Here is a 17,836-nt window from a genome sequence, read left to right on the forward strand (position 1 = left end):
AGAGAAAGCAAGAGCATGAGAAGGGAAAGGGGCAGAGGGAGAGGGAGAAGTAGATTCCCCACTGAGCAGGGAACCTGATGTGGGGCTCAATCCCAGGACCCTGGGATCATGACCTGAGGTGAAGGCGGATGCTTAACAGACTGAGCCACCCAGACACCCCTGAGAGACTATTCTTAAGGGTATAAAAATCTCACATTTAATAAGACTTTCCTATTTTCATTATTTGTCCCCCATTTCTATTGTGTCTTAAATTCTTATAGTTTTAGCCTACAAATTATCCTGTCAGAGAATTTTCGGGAATCTAATTCTCAAGGTTGCAGAGAACTGCATATGTATGTATATATTTGTGTTTCTTTTATTAGACTCTGAGTTTCATGAAAGTGCAGATCACATTTTATTCTTCTTTGCCTTCTATGGGCTTGGTAGCAAGCTTGGCACAAAGTGGTTTCTCAATAGATGCTCAACAGGAGCTCAGTATTCCCTGGTGAACAAATTTGTTTTTCTTAACCAGAGCCCTTCCCTAGAACTTGTACACAATTAATCCCAGTATTAGGACCCCTGGCTCTTGTTGTGACCATATCTCTGGAGGCTTTTGGCTGCTTAATATCTGACTCCCTCTCTGACGTTTGGAATATTTGCTAGTCTTCCAGTCTTGGTGGAGGCCTCTACAACAACCACAATGGCCAGATATTTGTTCTCCATAATCTCTGGCAGCTACACGGTGGGTTTATGGTCTACATTAAGCCAGAATTTCACAGAGTTGGGAAAACATGCTATGTTTATAAAAGGTAAACTTAGATGTTTGTCTCCATATTCTATTATATTTTACATCATATTATTTATGTGTTTTGTTTATTCATCCATTAATTGATCAAATCATTAACCAACCATTGTTTATCTTGTGCCTATCATATGCCAATTACCCTACCAGGTCATGGGCTCATAGCACTGACAAGGAGAGATACAGACCCTTCCCTTATTGAGCTTAACTTCTAGTTTTGAAATTAATTTCTAGTCTTAAAAAAATGAAATAACTGCAAATTTTTTATATGTATTCTGCAGAAAACAAATATAAGGCTAGCTGAGATTTAAAAAAAAAATAATAATGGTGGTCAGTAGCCATGGAGTAGCATTAGGTTGCTTCCAGTTTTCTTTTTCTTTTTTTTTTTTTCCAAGTTTTCTTTAACAGGAAACATAAAGGGCCAGGATAATATTTTAAGCTAAAACTAAGAAAATGAAAAAGAGCTAGGCAAGCATAGTAGGAGGAAGACCATTCGTGGCACAGGAAACAGCATGATCAGGGCGCATGAGTTTGGGCAGAGTCTGTCCTTTAAATAAGTAAAACCAGATCATGTGACCAGAACACAGGGCACAGTGGCAGAGCGGGGGAGACTAATGGAGAAGACATGATTTGGGAGAAATAGAAGGGATGGATCTATGAAATCTCGTAGAATGAATGTCTTCCACTGATAAACTTTAGTAAATGTTTTTGATCCTCTTTGACGTTTTCTTCTCCTCCCTTGATCTTTTGAACTCTAGAATATGATATCAGATTATTTGTTTACTCTTTAATATTCTTGTAAGGCATTCTGCTCTTGTTAGCACTTTGTTATTGTATAGCAATTACAATTATTCATTTTTTGTAGTTCAAAATAATTTTTACTTATTTTTTAAGATTTTATTTATTCATTTGAGAGAGAGAAAGACAAAGAGGAGGAGAGGCAGAGGAGGAGGGAAAGACAGGATCCCTGCTGAGCAGGGAGTCTACTTGGGGCTCAATCCCAGGACTCAAGGATCATGCCCTGAGTCAAAGGCAGATGCTTAAGCAAACCAACTGAGCCACCCAGGAACCCCTAATTTTTATTTTTACTGTTAATTCTGCTATCATCAGTTTCTCTGGGGCTTTTAAATGCCTGCTTCTAACATAATTCCTCCAGTGATGTTCCACTTGTATTTACTTTTGCCTAGGTATTCTTACATTTTCTGTTCAGTTCCACAACTTCCCCAAGCCATATATTTTTTGCTTCCTTACAAACGGATCATTGTTTTCACCATTTATCTCTCAAGCACAACTATAGCCTTGTCATTATAGTGAAATATTTTTCAAAAGTACTTTAGAATTTTTTTAAGTTGCACTTTTTAAAAAATATTTTATTTATTCATGAGAGACACAGAGAGAGAGGCAGAGACACTGGCAGAGGGAGAAGCAGGCTCCCCACAGGGAGCCCCATGTGGGAAGGCTGGGATCACTCCCTGAGCCAAAGGCAGACGCTCAACTGCTGAGCTACCCAGGCATCCCTGAACTGTTTTTTGTTTGTTTGTTTGTTTGTTTGTTTTTTGCCTCTGAATTTCCTCATTTGTCTTTTCTTGCTTTGTTGCTCAAAGAAACCTAGACTTGAGTGGACCTCAGAGAGTCTTCAGCCTCTGAACTTCATTTTACCAAAAAGCTCCTTTTAATTTATTATTCATTATGCAGTGTTTAACAATCTCATACGTAATACTCCCACTTCTGAGTTTCTTTTCATTCAAAATGGCCTAACTTTTCACGACTCTTTACAGTTGGTATGATAAATGTCTATGTAGGCTTTCTTAGCAAAACTTGAAAATAGAATAGTTAAAACACACATGCACACATGCACGGGCGCACTGAGGATTAATCATCCCTAAACTCCCAGGTAAACAGATTTGTCAGCTGCCACTCTTTTAGGCCAAATTTACATTCAAATCCGTAAAGTAATAAAAATGCTATTGCTAATATTAACCATTCTACCGGAAGTAAGCAATGTGACAAATAAGTCAAAAGACAGGTAATTAAATTAGGTCCTGTTTTGAATCTCTGCCATCCTTTGCAGAGCTCTCCGGGAGATGAGTGAAAGGAAAGCAGTCAGGCTTCCCCAGTTACCAGCTGGAATCCTCCACCCAATCTGCTCTCATCTCAAGGCTGGGAGGAAATCTTCCTCTCTCAGTCTCCTTCATTGGCCAAGGCTGTCCTTTCTTGCTTAAGAAGTTGGCTGACCTAATAATGCTTTTCAGTTTAAACATGTTTAAACATTTCCTTGGCTGCTAGTTGTCTAATCTGTTACTGAGAAGAAATGCCTCAGCAGAATTTCAGAGAAATGACGTTTCCCAGGTATTGACAAGGAAAATGTTGATGTGCATGTTACCATGGAGTTTTTGTGTCTGCTTACAGTTGCATTCCTTCGATGGCAGGTAAAGAACAGTCTAATTATGTGCAAAAAGCAACACTTCATGTTGGCAAGGTAGTTCATTAGACTTTGAAATATCTCCGTAAATCAGTTGTTTTCTTACTCTACTGCAAGCTCGCAATATATCTGCCTTAAACAATATTACTATTTACAAGAGCAGGATCCTGTTATTATAAAGCTGCAGAGATTTTGTGATGCAAATCATATATTTCTTTTTTTTTTTTAAAGTATCTTGGGAAAGAATAAGATTCCATTCATGAGAAAACTCTTTATTTTTACTTATTTTTTGTTGATACAAGCATGTTTTCAGTGGTTCAATAAGAACATACTATAAATACTACTACACAGAGTTAATAAAAAACATATCATGTCTGTACATTCATTCAACAAATGGCCAAGACAGGCCATGGGTTTTGTCTCCTGGAAGGACTGTCCTGGACATGCAGGACGTGGACGGCTTCAGGACGGAGACCAGTCAATGGAAGCAGGAACGTAAGCCCTGGGTGAGGGCAGTGCTAACCACAGCTTGTGTTCTGAGGCAATGTCTCAAAAGCAGTTTTGTTGGAAATTACTTCATTTGCTAATAATTTAGGAAAATCTTCATTTTGTTTCTGATCCAAGAATCTGGAAAATCAAAATCAACAGACAGCCACTTGTGAGAGGAGGCAAGGTGGGTGACGTGCAGGGTGGTTGGTTCCATAGGAGACTCAGACCCAGGTCTCTCATGAGGCTCAGAAGCAGGCGCTGCCCATCTGGTTACACTCAGATGAGAAAACTCTTTATTAGAAGAAAATATTCTGATATTTTTAAGTATTCTATAGGTAATACTATCTCTTTGATAAGAAAAGATCATCACTGATGCTCTTTGTGGCTGCTCTTCCTAAGGACAAGAATATAATGCCAGATGTTTTTATTTCCTGTTATCTCATACACTGCTGCTTTCACATGTCAAATTTCTATTAACTTGAAAGGTGGCACTGAACCCAGAATAAATATGTGTGTAAGGAGAAAATAAGGATAGTCACCACAGATGTGGAAAAAATGTATTAAACACACATCTATGCATTGTAGCCCTATCTTTTATTTTCAATCTATAGCTTTAGTACAGATTGAGGAAAGTGTGTGTTGATGAATAAACTGTAAATTAATTGTTGCTATTTAAAAACAATACACCTATAAGTTAATAGATAAATAAAACCACACTAGTGGCTACAAAATGAAAAGTACAAATGGCCCTCTACCCTTCTCCACACCCCTCCTACTTCTACCAGGACCATCCCCAAGAAGCAAAGAGGGGGGCAGCCTGGGTGGCTCAGCAGTTTAGCGCTGCTTTCAGGCCAGTGTGTGATCCTGGAGAGCCAGGATCGAGTCCCAGATCAGGCTCCCTGCATGGAGCCTGCTTCTCTCTCTGCCTGTGTCTCTGCCGCTCTCTCTCTGTCTCTCTATCTCTCATGAATAAATAAATAAAATATTTTTTTAAAAAAAGAAAAGAAGCAAAGAGGGTCAATGATTTCTGCTTTTAGTTATTTGGATGGTTATCATCAAGCTTGTTTTTACCTTTTAGCTAAAGGAACTTTAGTTACAGGGTCTTCCATGTGCAAAGTTCTCTGCCGAAGCCCGAGGAGTGGCTTTGGAGTGGATCCAGGTTATGCAGAGCCTAAAATTTATATGTTAGGGAAGATACACCTTAAAAAAAAAAAAAAAAGAAACACACAGTTACAAAACGGCTACTGCTCTTCCAGGTGCCTTGGAACTAGTCCTTGCAAGTAAAGATTCCCAAAGCTTAAGCTTTATTTGTTTTAGGGTCAATTCACTCTGGGTTGTCATTTTTAGATTTATCGACAACATTAGACAAGATCTGTTGATAGCCTACTCAGAAGCATGCCTACCCTACCTATAAATTTCTCTTTCCCCATTTACCTTCTGGTTTTAGTTGTGCTATTGTGTTATTATATCGATAACCAAGGTTTATGACAGTCACTAAAATTATGTGTCCTACTCTTTGTGGGTTCTTTCCAAAAGCCAACAAACAGCAAATACAATATTACTACATAAATTATATTTTCTATTGAATCAAACAATGTGGTTGAAGGCCTAAAGAAGTATATGTAATCTTGTATCATTAGATTTTCCTACTTTAAAGGGAATCTTCCAAGCACCTTATATGTATGATATTCTTAATTTCTCTCTAGATTTTTTTTTTTAGCAAAACTTTTTCTGGGTAAGACTTTGCTGGCCCCTTTTTTTGAATGTTTGCTTTCACTTGCTGTATTTCTTTACACCTCCCTGGATTAACCCTTCAAGTAATTTTTCGATACAGTTTTGTAGGAGGTAGAGTTCACCAATGCCCTTCAAAATTGAATGACTTCACAGACAATTGCTAGTTTCAGAAAGTGTTCTTTATGCAAAAATTTCAAAGACAAGTTTCATTTAGTTATCCCTTCTGGACTTTATCATAATAACAGGTCTTTAAGATAAGTTTCAAAGAAAATTATGGGAATGAAGGAAAGTGTGCTATGTTTGCATAATGAGGTAATGTTTAATCCATCTTAAAATAAATACCATTCTGAAATGGAGACACCCTTTGTAATTGCTAAAAGGCATGCATTTATATGGACAAAAGCAAAGAGGAAAAAGTAGATGTTACACAACTCACCAAAAGAGTTACAATTTTCTAAAAATCGAAACATTTTTCCTAAAGGGTTCTTCTTCCTTTTTGTTTTCTCAGTATTCAGGTTAAGAACAGCCCTGCCTTGTGAACAATCAACAAATGCTCAGAATTCATATCGCAGAATGACTTCAGCAGTAGAATAAATACTCCTTCAACAATTCAATATACTAAAAGTAATAACCCTTTTCTATTGAGGCTTTTTGTGAAATAAATTGTTTATACTCTGCAAGTTGAGGAAAATAAGCCATTCTACTACATTTTTAATACTCTTGGAAATGCTACCTTTACAGTATCTAAAAGAGGCTCTATGTTCATCCTGGTAATTTCCGTAATATTTTCAACAATCATTACTGCTGGTGAAAGATGAGAATACCATTCTATGTAACTTTTTAGATGTGTGTGCAAAAAAAATGTGTTCATGACTCATTATTCCATGGGTACCCAATGATTCCAAATCTCTCCCTCATAGGAGTGAGTAGATTTGAGTAAATACAAGCTGACCTGGCCAAGATGATTGTTTTTTATGTGCTTATTGTTAGTCTAAATTGCTGTCCAGTGGAGAACTGTGCTTTTGCAATAGTCATGAGTAGGCTGAAGCAGGATTTAAGAACTGCTTTGGCACTAGCTGAGCTTTATGTTCATTTCCCATCCCTGACTTTCCCAACACCTCACCCTTTACCATTGTATCCATTATTATTGTGTTTTGAATCTATCCATCAATTTAGTACATAGCCCTGTGCTATGTCACATGAAGGAACCCCAAAGAACAATAATAGAAATGCCCAAGTAGTTTATACTCAAGTGGAAGCAATGTTCCTGGTGGAATTAGAGAACACTGATGCTGAATTGTGTGGTGTGGACTGGCAATACAACAGGTATTTGGAGAAAGCAATGATCACTCTTGGTTGTAATTGTATATAATTTAGGGTTCTTTGATTGCTAGTGAACGGGAACTGATTCTATAACGGAAGAAGAAAAGTTTATTGGAGGGAGATCATGATATCCTTATAAAATCTAGAGGAAGACTAGGATGCTACCCACAGAAATGACATAATCCAAAAGCTGAGCTACCTGAACTTCTTGATTATACTGTAAGAATGTTGTCCCAGGAATAAGTATATTCCATCTGTTTTTCTGTGTCGTCCTACTTCACTCACATATGAAAATCACAGGAGCTACAATGTGACTGTTTGGATTTAACTTAAATAACAACTCCTTGGCAGTGGTAGGCAGGGACACCTTGATTTACAATCCACAACAACTCTATGCGGACTGCTGCTTTTGCCTATGATGGAATAATATAACAGTCAGTTGTTTGAAAGCAACAGGCTGTGAATTAGCTCTCTGTTCCTCATTACACCTCCATTCTTAATTTGAAATCACAAAATGACAACCCAAAGACTACAAATCTAAACAATTTTCTCACAATATTTACTAGTGTAAATTGAATGATTCAATTTCCTGTTCCAAACTGGTAAACAACCTAAAGCAACAGGATTTGAATTGGAATTCTGGCTTAGGTTGTTTGATTTTGGATAAATTACTTCCTATAACCCTTCAGTTTCCTATTTTGCAGTGTTTTTATGGGGATTGGGGCCAATTCACCTAAGAACCTATCACAACAGATGCCCAAGATAAATGAAGGAATTGTATTATTATTGGATGAGCAAATGCATCTAGAATAAGTATAACCAATGAAGTAGATAAAGTTACTTTTCTGTTAAATAAAATCTCCTATTTTACACCTGCTAAAATTATTAATTCAATGCATCCCTTTCAGATTCTTATTGAATGAGAAAAAGCATTAACTATTTTAAATAGAAAGAAAACAAAGACAGGGATTTTTCTGAAATGGTTCATGGGAAGAAAATTTCACATAACCTAGTCTTGTATTTTGAGACATGTTCACCCATTTGTTTCTTGGTTTTTGTGTGTGTGTGTGTGTGTGTGTGTGTGTGTGTGTGTGTGTGTTTTAAGGTAGTTGATGATTTGGGGTCAAGTTTACAAAAGGATAACATATCACCTGCTAATGGTAATTAGACTATCTGTGACTTTGATCAGAGCTCTGTTACCATATTTAATGTCATATTCTAAGTATCTTATTGGTAATCTGTATGTTGTTTGAGCAGTTAGAGTCCTGAAATCTAACAATAGGCAAAGAAAGTCACTTTGTACTGGAGGTGATAATTACTACTGATTTTTACCATGAGGAACTAGGTTTCCTGCTACAAAACGAAGGCAGGGAGATATATGTGGGGCCTATAGAGTGTCTAGAGATGTTCACTAGGTGTCAGGGACACTGGTGAAAATTGTGGATGGAAAATTGCAATGACCACAGCCTGACGAGCACAAGGAAATCAGATGCAGCACTGGGGGACCTCAGCTCATTTCACTAACTTTCTTACATTTTATCTTTACAGATTCCAGCTCACCATCATATTAAAGAGGATTCTGTAACTGACTAGATTTAATGGAAGTCAAAAGGAGATATGAGTGGTAGGCAGACAGAATGGACTGCATTGGAACAACTCTTGTGTGCCTCTTCTAATCCTCTTATTTTGATTTTAGCTGTGGAGACTAGTTACCTTGAAGTCCTCAAGCAGATGCATTTAGGTACAATCTGTAGGTACATTGCCTCAGGCCAACACTAGGCACCTCTTTCTTCCTGCTAGAGGGCTTCTATTAGGCCTACTCATTAGATATTGCAGAACTCTCTTAGCATTCATGCTCCTGTAACTAAGAAGATCAGAGGTGGGGATCCCTGGGTGGCGCAGCGGTTTAGTGCCTGCCTTTGGCCGGGGGCACGATCCTGGAGACTCGGGATCGAATCCCACGTTGGGCTCCCTGCATGGAGCCTGCTTCTCCCTCTGCCTGTGTCTCTGCCTCTCTCTCTCTCTCTCTCTGTGACTATCATGAATAAATAAATAAAATCTTTAAAAAGAAAAAAAAAAAAAGAAGATCAGAGGTGTTAATGCCCTGTGGCCTAGCCCTTGAGCAATGGAGATGAGAGATAATTGATAAATGCTTTCTTCTTTTTCCCCTAGTGGATGGTTCTGAGATGCAATGCATTTCATTAGGCCTTCAGATGTTTGCAGGACTGAGTTCCCTGTCATCCAAAAGTGGTGGCCAAATCAATGTGGATTCCTCCACTGGCTTTCTCTTCTTCCCCATTTTTACTCTGACTCTCAATTGCTGTTCCCTGGGATCACATTCCCAAATAAATTACTCTCAAATGTGCTTTTTACTCAGATGCTACTTTTGGAAGAAACTGGACTGAGATAAGAATATAATTTGTGAAAAAAAAAAGAATAAAATTTGTATTCATTGAAACCTTATTAGAAACTTATTGTGAGAAATCTCACAGAGGAAGACATAGACATGGCCAGAAGCACATGAGAAAGTGCTCCGCATCACTTGCCATCAGGGAAATACAAATCAAAACCACAATGAGATACCACCTCACACCAGTGAGAATGAGGAAATTTAACAAGGCAGGAAACCACAAATGTTGGAGAGGATGTGGAGAAAGGGGAACCCTCCTGCACTGTTGGTGGGAATGTGAACTGGTGCAGCCACTCTGGTAAACTGTGTGGAGGTTCCTTCAAGAGTTAAAAATAGAGCTACCCTATGACCCAGCAATTGCACTGCTGGGGATTTACCCCAAAGATACAGATGCAATGAAATGCCAGGACACCTGCACCCCGATGTTTCTAGCAGCAATGTCCACAATAGCCAAACTGTGGAAGGAGCCTCGGTGTCCATCGAAAGATGAATGGATAAAGAAGATGTGGTCTATTTATACAATGGAATATTACTCAGCCATTAGAAATGACAAATACCCACCATTTGCTTCGACGTGGATGGAACTGGAGGGTATTATGCTGAGTGAAATAAGTCAATTGGAGAAGGACAAACATTATATGGTCTCATTCATTTGGGGAATATAAAAAATAGTGAAAGGGAATAAAGGGGAAAGGAGAAAAAATGAGTGGGAAATATCAGAAAGGGAGACAGAACATGAGAGACTCCTAACTCTGGGAAACGAACTAGGGGTGGTGGAAGGGAAGGTGGGCGGGGGGTGGGGGTGACTGGGTGACGGGCATTGAGGTGGGCACTTGACGGGATGAGCACTGGGTGTTATTCTATATGTTGGCAAATTGAACACCAATAAAAAATAAATTTATAAAAAAAGAAACTGTGATACTGTAATACAAGATATTTATTTTTCTCACTTTTAAACAGATAAACTTATTAAAGTCAATAAAGACAAAAAACGAAACAAAACATTTACTTCACAAATATTAAATATATCTAGATGATTTTAAAGTAGATATGTATAATTTCACCTATAAACATATTAATTTGTATCTCTAATATATATGGCCTTTGAAAAATATTATAATCTCATTACCATATTTCTAAAACTAATATTTTAATATTATCTAATGCCTAATATACATTTAGGTTTCCCTAGGTGTCTCATAAGTGTCTCTTTATAATTAGTTTATTAGAGTCAGGATGTAATAATGTTGCACATTTTATTTCATCAATATATATCTTGTGATTCTCTTAATCTGTAGCAAGTCTTTCTTTCCTTCCTTGTTTCCTTCCTTCTCTTTCTCTTTTTCTTTCTTTCCACTTGTTTATTGAAGAAATTGGATCATTTGTCCTATAGAATTTTCCACATTCTGGGTTTGGATGATTGTTTCTTCAAAGTTCACTTTAAACACCAACCCTTTATAAAATATGTAAGCATCGTCCCTAAAAAGTTTGTTCTGCAAAATTTATTGCTGACTACTCTGGGAATGGTTTCTATCTCTGTGTCCTTGGTGCTGAATTTCTGATTTCCAACTTGAGTGCTTTGCATTCTCTAATGAACTGAGGCAAGGGAAAGCTCATTTCCTGTTCACTTGGAGGAAAAAGTGACTTCTTGTATCTGTGCTGAAAATGTATTTCTGCATTGAGTTGTATTTGGTTATTTATATCATACCTCATTCCATAATGATTTGAGGTATCATACAAATGTACATATAAATCAATTTTAAAACAATGTATAAATAATTAAGGGGAAAAGGAACACTAAGATAGGAGAAAATAGGTATAAAACTTCAGGTGTCACTCTGAATAGAATGATGGATGCCAAGATACTTCATGTAAAACACTACTGGTCATTCTCTATGATTGTAACATATCAATGGTAGTACTGTTTTTTCACTACTGTACACCAGGGCTTGTAACCATGCCTGGTCCAAGAAGAAGTAAAAAACTAGTCGTTGACTGGCTACTTAACTAATTATGCCCAATCACACAGTCTTTATATGTGATTGAAGCTACATGAGCCATACAGATAATATGGACATAACTTCTATTATGTATGCATCTTGGTTCAGTCTTTCTGGGAATATGAAGACATTGAGAGTAGATAGCATGTAAGAAGAAGTTCAATAGGTTTCAAAGGTTTAGGTTTGAGGGTAAGACAGGAGAGAAAATTATTTCTAAAGTCTGGAAGTAACGATTAACTATATTCCTTCCATTAAAGAAAAAATCATATTTATATACATGTATTTTTATACATTGCATTTATAATAGCATTGTAAGAATAAGGAGCAACTCCAAGATGAAGTGGTGACTTGACATTTTACCTTAGTCACTGGGAAAAACACATCCTGTGATAAAGAACAGCGGTCTTCAGATTATATTCATAGAAGTAATTTGGAGCTGAAGATCATACATAGAAGACACTGAAATATTTAAGATTGGAACTATATATTTCTCTAAATGATGCCTAGATCTTAACATAGGAAACAAATAATTTAAAGCTAATATAAAAACATTATAAAACAAAAAAAAATAGATCATTTTTTAAAATTAAAGAAAACTGAAACACAATGAAAGTATTACAAAAATATATTCAGACAAAAAATTCGGATAAAATAGGATTTTAATTTTTAGATGTAATAAAATGAATCCACACTTTTGTCTCTTATTAGAATCATTGACGTTTTCAGTAGGATTAAATAAAATTGACCTATTAACAAGAATCCTTTAAAATGTAAATTGCTATGTTAATATAACATGAAATGATCAATTCTTATTCTGTACTTGGCATTGTCAGGCACTGGAGGCAAGGAAAAAATAAACAAATGAATAAACCAACAATAGCATTTGATTCTGGTCTGAGAGCTGCTGACAGGAGGCCCCTGCCATTGTAACAGTGTAATCAACTTTTCTGAGAGTCTCTTGTCCCTTTGCCTCATTATTTGGATCAGGATATTCTGGTGGCCAGAGATTTTTATGCCCATGCCCATACAAATATTTACCAAATGAATATCAACTCAAGCTCAAATATTTTTTCCATCGGAGCATACTTATATGACAGATTGCAAAAATGAGGAAAGTGAAATTATCTAAAATGTAATGAAATGACTTCTGTAGTACATGAAGCCTTCTTGTCTAAAAATTAACCAGATTCAAACCCAAGCATTAGTAGGTTCAATTTATGAAAGAGCATTTCAAGTAGCAGGACAATAATTCTGGGTTAATGTTACAATATTGTTGGCTGTATATTCAAAGCAAAACAAGTTTAGTTAATTCAGTTCATTTCTATATTCATTAATTCAACAAATTTGTCTTGCTCACTACTATACCCAAATGCTACACTTAGTTCTAGGACCGCAGAGGAAGGTGAAGCAAATTTCTTTCCCTCAAGAGTTGACAATTTAGTAGAGGAAATAAAAGCAAATCTAGGATTACAATATACTCTGATATAAGCTGAGTTAGGAAGAGGTATGTAGACACAGCTTTAGGTGAACAAATAAGGTGGATCAAAGTTGGCCTGAGCCTATGCCTTGAGAGAATTGGGGGAGGGGTAAGAACAAAGAACCCTTCATGGGGGTAGTGGTACTCTTGCTTATTTTAATGGGTAAGAGAAAAGTAATAAGAGAGTATTCTAAGAAAAGGAAAACTGCATTTTACGTTGGAGGAAATCTAATAAATTCCATTGGACTGGAGTGATTATTGGGAATGATGGGAGTGGAGAATATAGTGGAAAGTGGGAAGGGGTAGTATGAGAATCTTGAGACAAGTATAAACTCTATTTTGAGAGGCATTGATGGATTTTAGGTAAAGGTGTGACATGATGAGGTTTTAAAACTAGAAAGATGACTCTGGAGCAGTATGGAGATTAAATTGTGGAGATTCATCATGCCCTGCCCCTGAGTGACAGGGCAACTGGTTGGAAATTAATGCAGTAAACCAGTTTTGAACATGAAACACAGCATGATGAGGGAGACTAGTCATAAGTGTGGTAGGGGGAGAACTTGACAGGACCAGTAGCTGATATCATGTAGGAGAGGAAGGAAAAGAAGTCAAGGGTGGTGCTCAGACTTGAAAAGCTGGGTGAATGGTGGTACCTTTCACTGAGATAGGAAACATCTAAGGAGTGGAAGATGGGGGAGAAAATGCAGAATTGAATTTCGTAATTGAGTTTGAGATGTGCTGTCCAATTATAGATGTTTAGTAAGGAGTTGGATACATGGGAAACATCAACACTTGAGATGAAAACAGAAAGAAAAGTACATGAGAGAAAGTGCAAAGAAGTGAGAAATGTAGAGAACTGAGAGACCATAGTGTCACACAGACCACTGTAGGAAAGTTTCAAGAGTAAGATTCCATAAAATCATCACAAGCAGAGAGAGGTCAAGTGAGAAAACAAGACATATCTGTTGGCCTTCATTGCCTCAGCATGAGTAATTTCAGTAGAAGCCACATTCTAGTAGATGAGAGAGGGAATCATGGTGAGAAAGTGAAGATGGGATGTCAGTCCTCTTTAAAGAAGTTGGGCTATGAAGTACAGTAGAGATCTTAAATATTAGCAGGGTGGGACATAGGAGAGGTAAGAAAAGGGATTTTGATTTTTGATTTTTTTATTTTCAAAGTGTGAAAATGCTGAGGGGAAAGAACCTACAAAATTTGAAGATAATGGCACTGAAGAGAAAATGATTGATAGCAAGTCCCTAAGGATCAAGAGGCCATGGACAAAAGACCCACGTTTGTAGAAGGAAGGACATGAAAAGAGAGGACAAACTGAAGACATCGGGCTTAATTAGATAATTCTCTTAGTCAAGCGAATGGCTATGTTTGACCTGTCTGATATGGTCAGGTAGATATGGTGTTGGAGTTTGATGTCTTGTCAAGAGAGAAGAAACAGCAGCAGCTGGCACCACAGTAAGAAACATAGTGGATGGGTTATTGATTATCTTAAAATATCTTGTAACAACTTTTGTCTAATACTCGCAAAGAGCTATTAATAATCTTACCCATTAAAAAAAAACACTGTCATTCTTACTTAATGAAAATGTATTCTCTGCCACAGCTGCTAATATCTTATCAACATCTGTCCATGCCTTCTGGAAAAGTTTGTTTTCCAAATGAAACTAGAATAACAAGCCTGACATTTAATATACTTAATATGCAGTCTGTCTCATGATGCATCAATGAATTTATTTTCAATATGAAATCTGGATGAAAATCTTTGGGTTGTAAAAGGAAATTACAAGTATAAACATATTTTAAATATGGTTCCATAAATAACAATGTTATGAATTTATTAATAGGGTTACATCTGAAGCCTTGTGTTAGTGTCTTTTGTAAGTATGATTTTACTTTAATAATGAAAGGTACTTTGTAGATTCAATTATATGTTTGAATTTTCCATTGAATTATTTATATAAAAGTCATTTGCTGTGATGGTTGCACAATGATGTGAATGCCCTTAATGGCATTGAACTTTACATTTAAAAATGGTTAAAATGGTAAATTTATGTTATGTACATTTTACCACAACAAAAAAAGTCACTTGCTATGTAATTTAATATTATTTAGGTTGGACAATTTCTTTATTGTGAAAATAAAATATGAATAGTGAATTAGAAACTTTGATGTTGCAATGAAAGGGCAATTGAGTGTTAAATAGTATGTGAGTACATCAGACAAAGGTCAGAAAAGAATGAATATCTCTACCCACCTCTATTACCCTCTGTTGGTGTACTTTAAGAAAATATATTTGTAAAATTATGCCCCCCTCCAAGCCCCATAGCTAATGAGGACAATAGCTTAAAAAGAATGCAATTTTTCATAAAGTAATAAAGGAAAATATGAAAGAAACACAGGCATTCCCCAAAAAGCTGATCCCTTTTCTCAGAAGCTTCCTCTCCTTGTTATCTTGGAAGGTAACATGGTTGGCAAGAATATACATTTGATATGCTTAGGATTTAAAAACCAAATATTTGAGCTATGGGGTTTGTCTTAGCCCATTTGGGTTTTTATAACAGTCCCAAACAAATTTTGGAGCTACAGACTCATTAGCAGTTACTCTCCATTTCCCCTGAGTCCCCACTTATCATAGCCAACCATTGATTTACTTTCACTTTTTATAGATCTATTCCAGATATTTCATAGAAATAAAATCATATAATATGTGGTCTGACTGGCTTATTTTGCTTAGCATAATGTTTTCAATGTTCATCTACATTGTTCCTTTTTATTGCCAAATAATAACCCATTTATGGATATACTACATTTTATTTATCTGTTAATCTGCTGATGGGCATTTGGGTTGTTTCTACTCTTTGACTATTATGAATAATGCTGCTGTGAATATTAATATACATGTTTTTTTGCATGGACATATGTTTTCATTTTGGGGGGACATTTTCCTAGAAGTGGAACTCCTGATAGTTTTATGTTTAACCCTTTGTAGAATTGCCAGATTGTTTTCCAAAGTGGCTACACCATTTTACATTTCTACCAGCAATGTGAGAGTGTTCTAATTCCTCTGAATTTTGCTGACACTCATTATTGTGTCTTTATTTTAGCCATCCCAGTCAGTTGGAGGTGAGATTTCAGTATAAGTTTGATTTGCATATCTTTGATGGCTAATGAATTTGAACATCTTTTGCCATGTTTACTGGCCATTTGCCTATTTTCTTAGTAAAAATGTCTATATCACTTGTTAAAGTTTTAAATTGGGTTGTACGTTATTGAGTTGTAATAGTTGCTTATATATAGAAAGACTAGCTCCTTATCAGTGCATGATTTGCAAATATTTCCCCTCATTCTGTGGGTTGTTTTTTCACTTTTTTGATGGTATTCTTTAAAGCAAAAAACGTTTAATTTTGATGAATTCCAATTTGATGTTTCATTTTTTTTCTTTTGTCATTTGTACTGTGGTGTCATATCTAAGAAGACATTGACTAACCCAAGGCCGTGAAGATTTACTCCTATATTTTCTTCTAAGAGTTTTATAGTTTGAGCTCATAAATGTAGGCTATAATACATTTTGAATTGTTTTGTGTGTATATTGTGAGGAAGACATCCAATTTTATTCTTTTGTGGATAGATATCCAGCTGTCCCAGAATCATTAGTGGAAAAGGCTATTCTTCCAAAACATAGTTCTTCTTTTTCAAAATTATTTTGGCTCTTCTGAGTCTCTTAAATTTTGATATGAATTTTAGAATTAGACTGTCAATTTCTGAAGAAAACCCAGATAGGGTTTTTTTCTTTTTTTTTTTTTTCCAGATAGGGTTTTCAAGAAGAATTGCATTGAACTTGTAGATCAGCTTGAGGACCCTATAATCTTAACAATATTAAGTCTTTCCCAACTACGAGCATGAGATGTCCTTTCATTCATTTATTTATTTTTAAAGATTGATTTATTCATGAGAGACACACACAGAGAGAGAGAGGCAGAGACACAAGCAGAGGGAGAAGCAGGCTCCTCACAGGGAGCCAGCCCCATGAGGGATTCAATCCCGGATCCCGGGATCATCATGTCTTGAGCCAAAGGCAGACGCTCAACCACTGAGCCACCCAAGCGTTCGGAGATGTCCTTCCATTTATTTATATTTTGTCTTTTTTTTTTTAATTTTTTATTTATTTATGATAGTCACAGAGAGAGAGAGAGAGAGAGAGAGAGAGAGAGAGAGAGGGAGGGAGGCAGAGACACAGGCAGAGGGAGAAGCAGGCTCCATGCACCGGGAGCCCGACGTGGGATTCGATCCCGGGTCTCCAGGATCACGCCCTGGGCCAAAGACAGGCGCTAAACCGCTGCGCCACCCAGGGATCCCCATTTATTTATATTTTGTAGTTTTCTATATATACAAGTCTTTTGTTCCTTTCATTAAATTTGTTCGTAAGGATTCTATTCTTTTTGATGCTATGGTAAATAGAATTGCCTTCTTAATTTCATTTTCAGATAAAACATTGCTAATGCATAGAAATACAATTAATTTTTGTATATTGATATTTTACTTAAGTAAATATAGAAAATTTATTTCATTTCATTCTATTTTATGTGGATTTTTGTACAGTTATATGTTTTTAGAACTATCTTCATAATCATGATCCTTAGAAATTTGAATGATCTGAATGATGTGTTAACAGGTGGCCTCGCTGCCTTTCATATAAATCCTGCACCTACTAATGCTTTATATCAGACAGTAACATGTTGGTTTAGGAAACGGGTTCCCCAAACTGACAGTTCTTCAGAAATACCTGGGGAATTAAAAAAATATATATATATTCTGCCTTTTCATCTTATATGGGCTGGATCAGAATCTTTGGGGGTGGAGGCTGGATTCTGTGTTTTAACAAATATACTGTTATTTTGATGCAGTCTATCTGTGAGCTTTTTTTTTTAGACTATTTATTTATTTATTTATTCATTCATTCATTCATTCATTCATGATAGAGAGAGAGAGAGGCAGAGACACAGGCAGAGGGAGAAACAGGCTCCATGCCTGGAGCCCGATGCAGGACTCGATCCCGGGACTCCAGGGTCACGCCCTGGGCCAAAGGCAGGCGCTGAACCGCTGAGCCACCCAGGGATCCCCTATCTGTGAGCTTTTATTTAGGAAACACTACGTTTTGAATCTGTGAGGCAAATATATTCTTGCCTTA

At 36.6% G+C, this 17,836-nt stretch overlaps 1 long non-coding RNA gene across 1 annotated transcript in view; it reads right to left on the reverse strand.

The window, feature by feature from the left end:
• Positions 1-3,500: 3,500 nt before the first annotated feature.
• The window catches only part of LOC111092839, an 82,332-nt gene continuing 67,996 nt past the window's right edge, over positions 3,501-17,836 (reverse strand). Inside the window, exons 4-5 of the long non-coding RNA XR_005380042.1 lie at positions 4,764-4,892; positions 3,501-3,830 (exon numbers count right to left, since the gene is read on the reverse strand). This is a non-coding gene — a long non-coding RNA (uncharacterized LOC111092839). The remainder of the gene's footprint in view (positions 3,831-4,763; positions 4,893-17,836) is intronic.

Source organism: Canis lupus, chromosome 27, assembly GCF_011100685.1.
Source record: "Canis lupus familiaris isolate Mischka breed German Shepherd chromosome 27, alternate assembly UU_Cfam_GSD_1.0, whole genome shotgun sequence".
Taxonomy (NCBI): domain Eukaryota; kingdom Metazoa; phylum Chordata; class Mammalia; order Carnivora; family Canidae; genus Canis; species Canis lupus.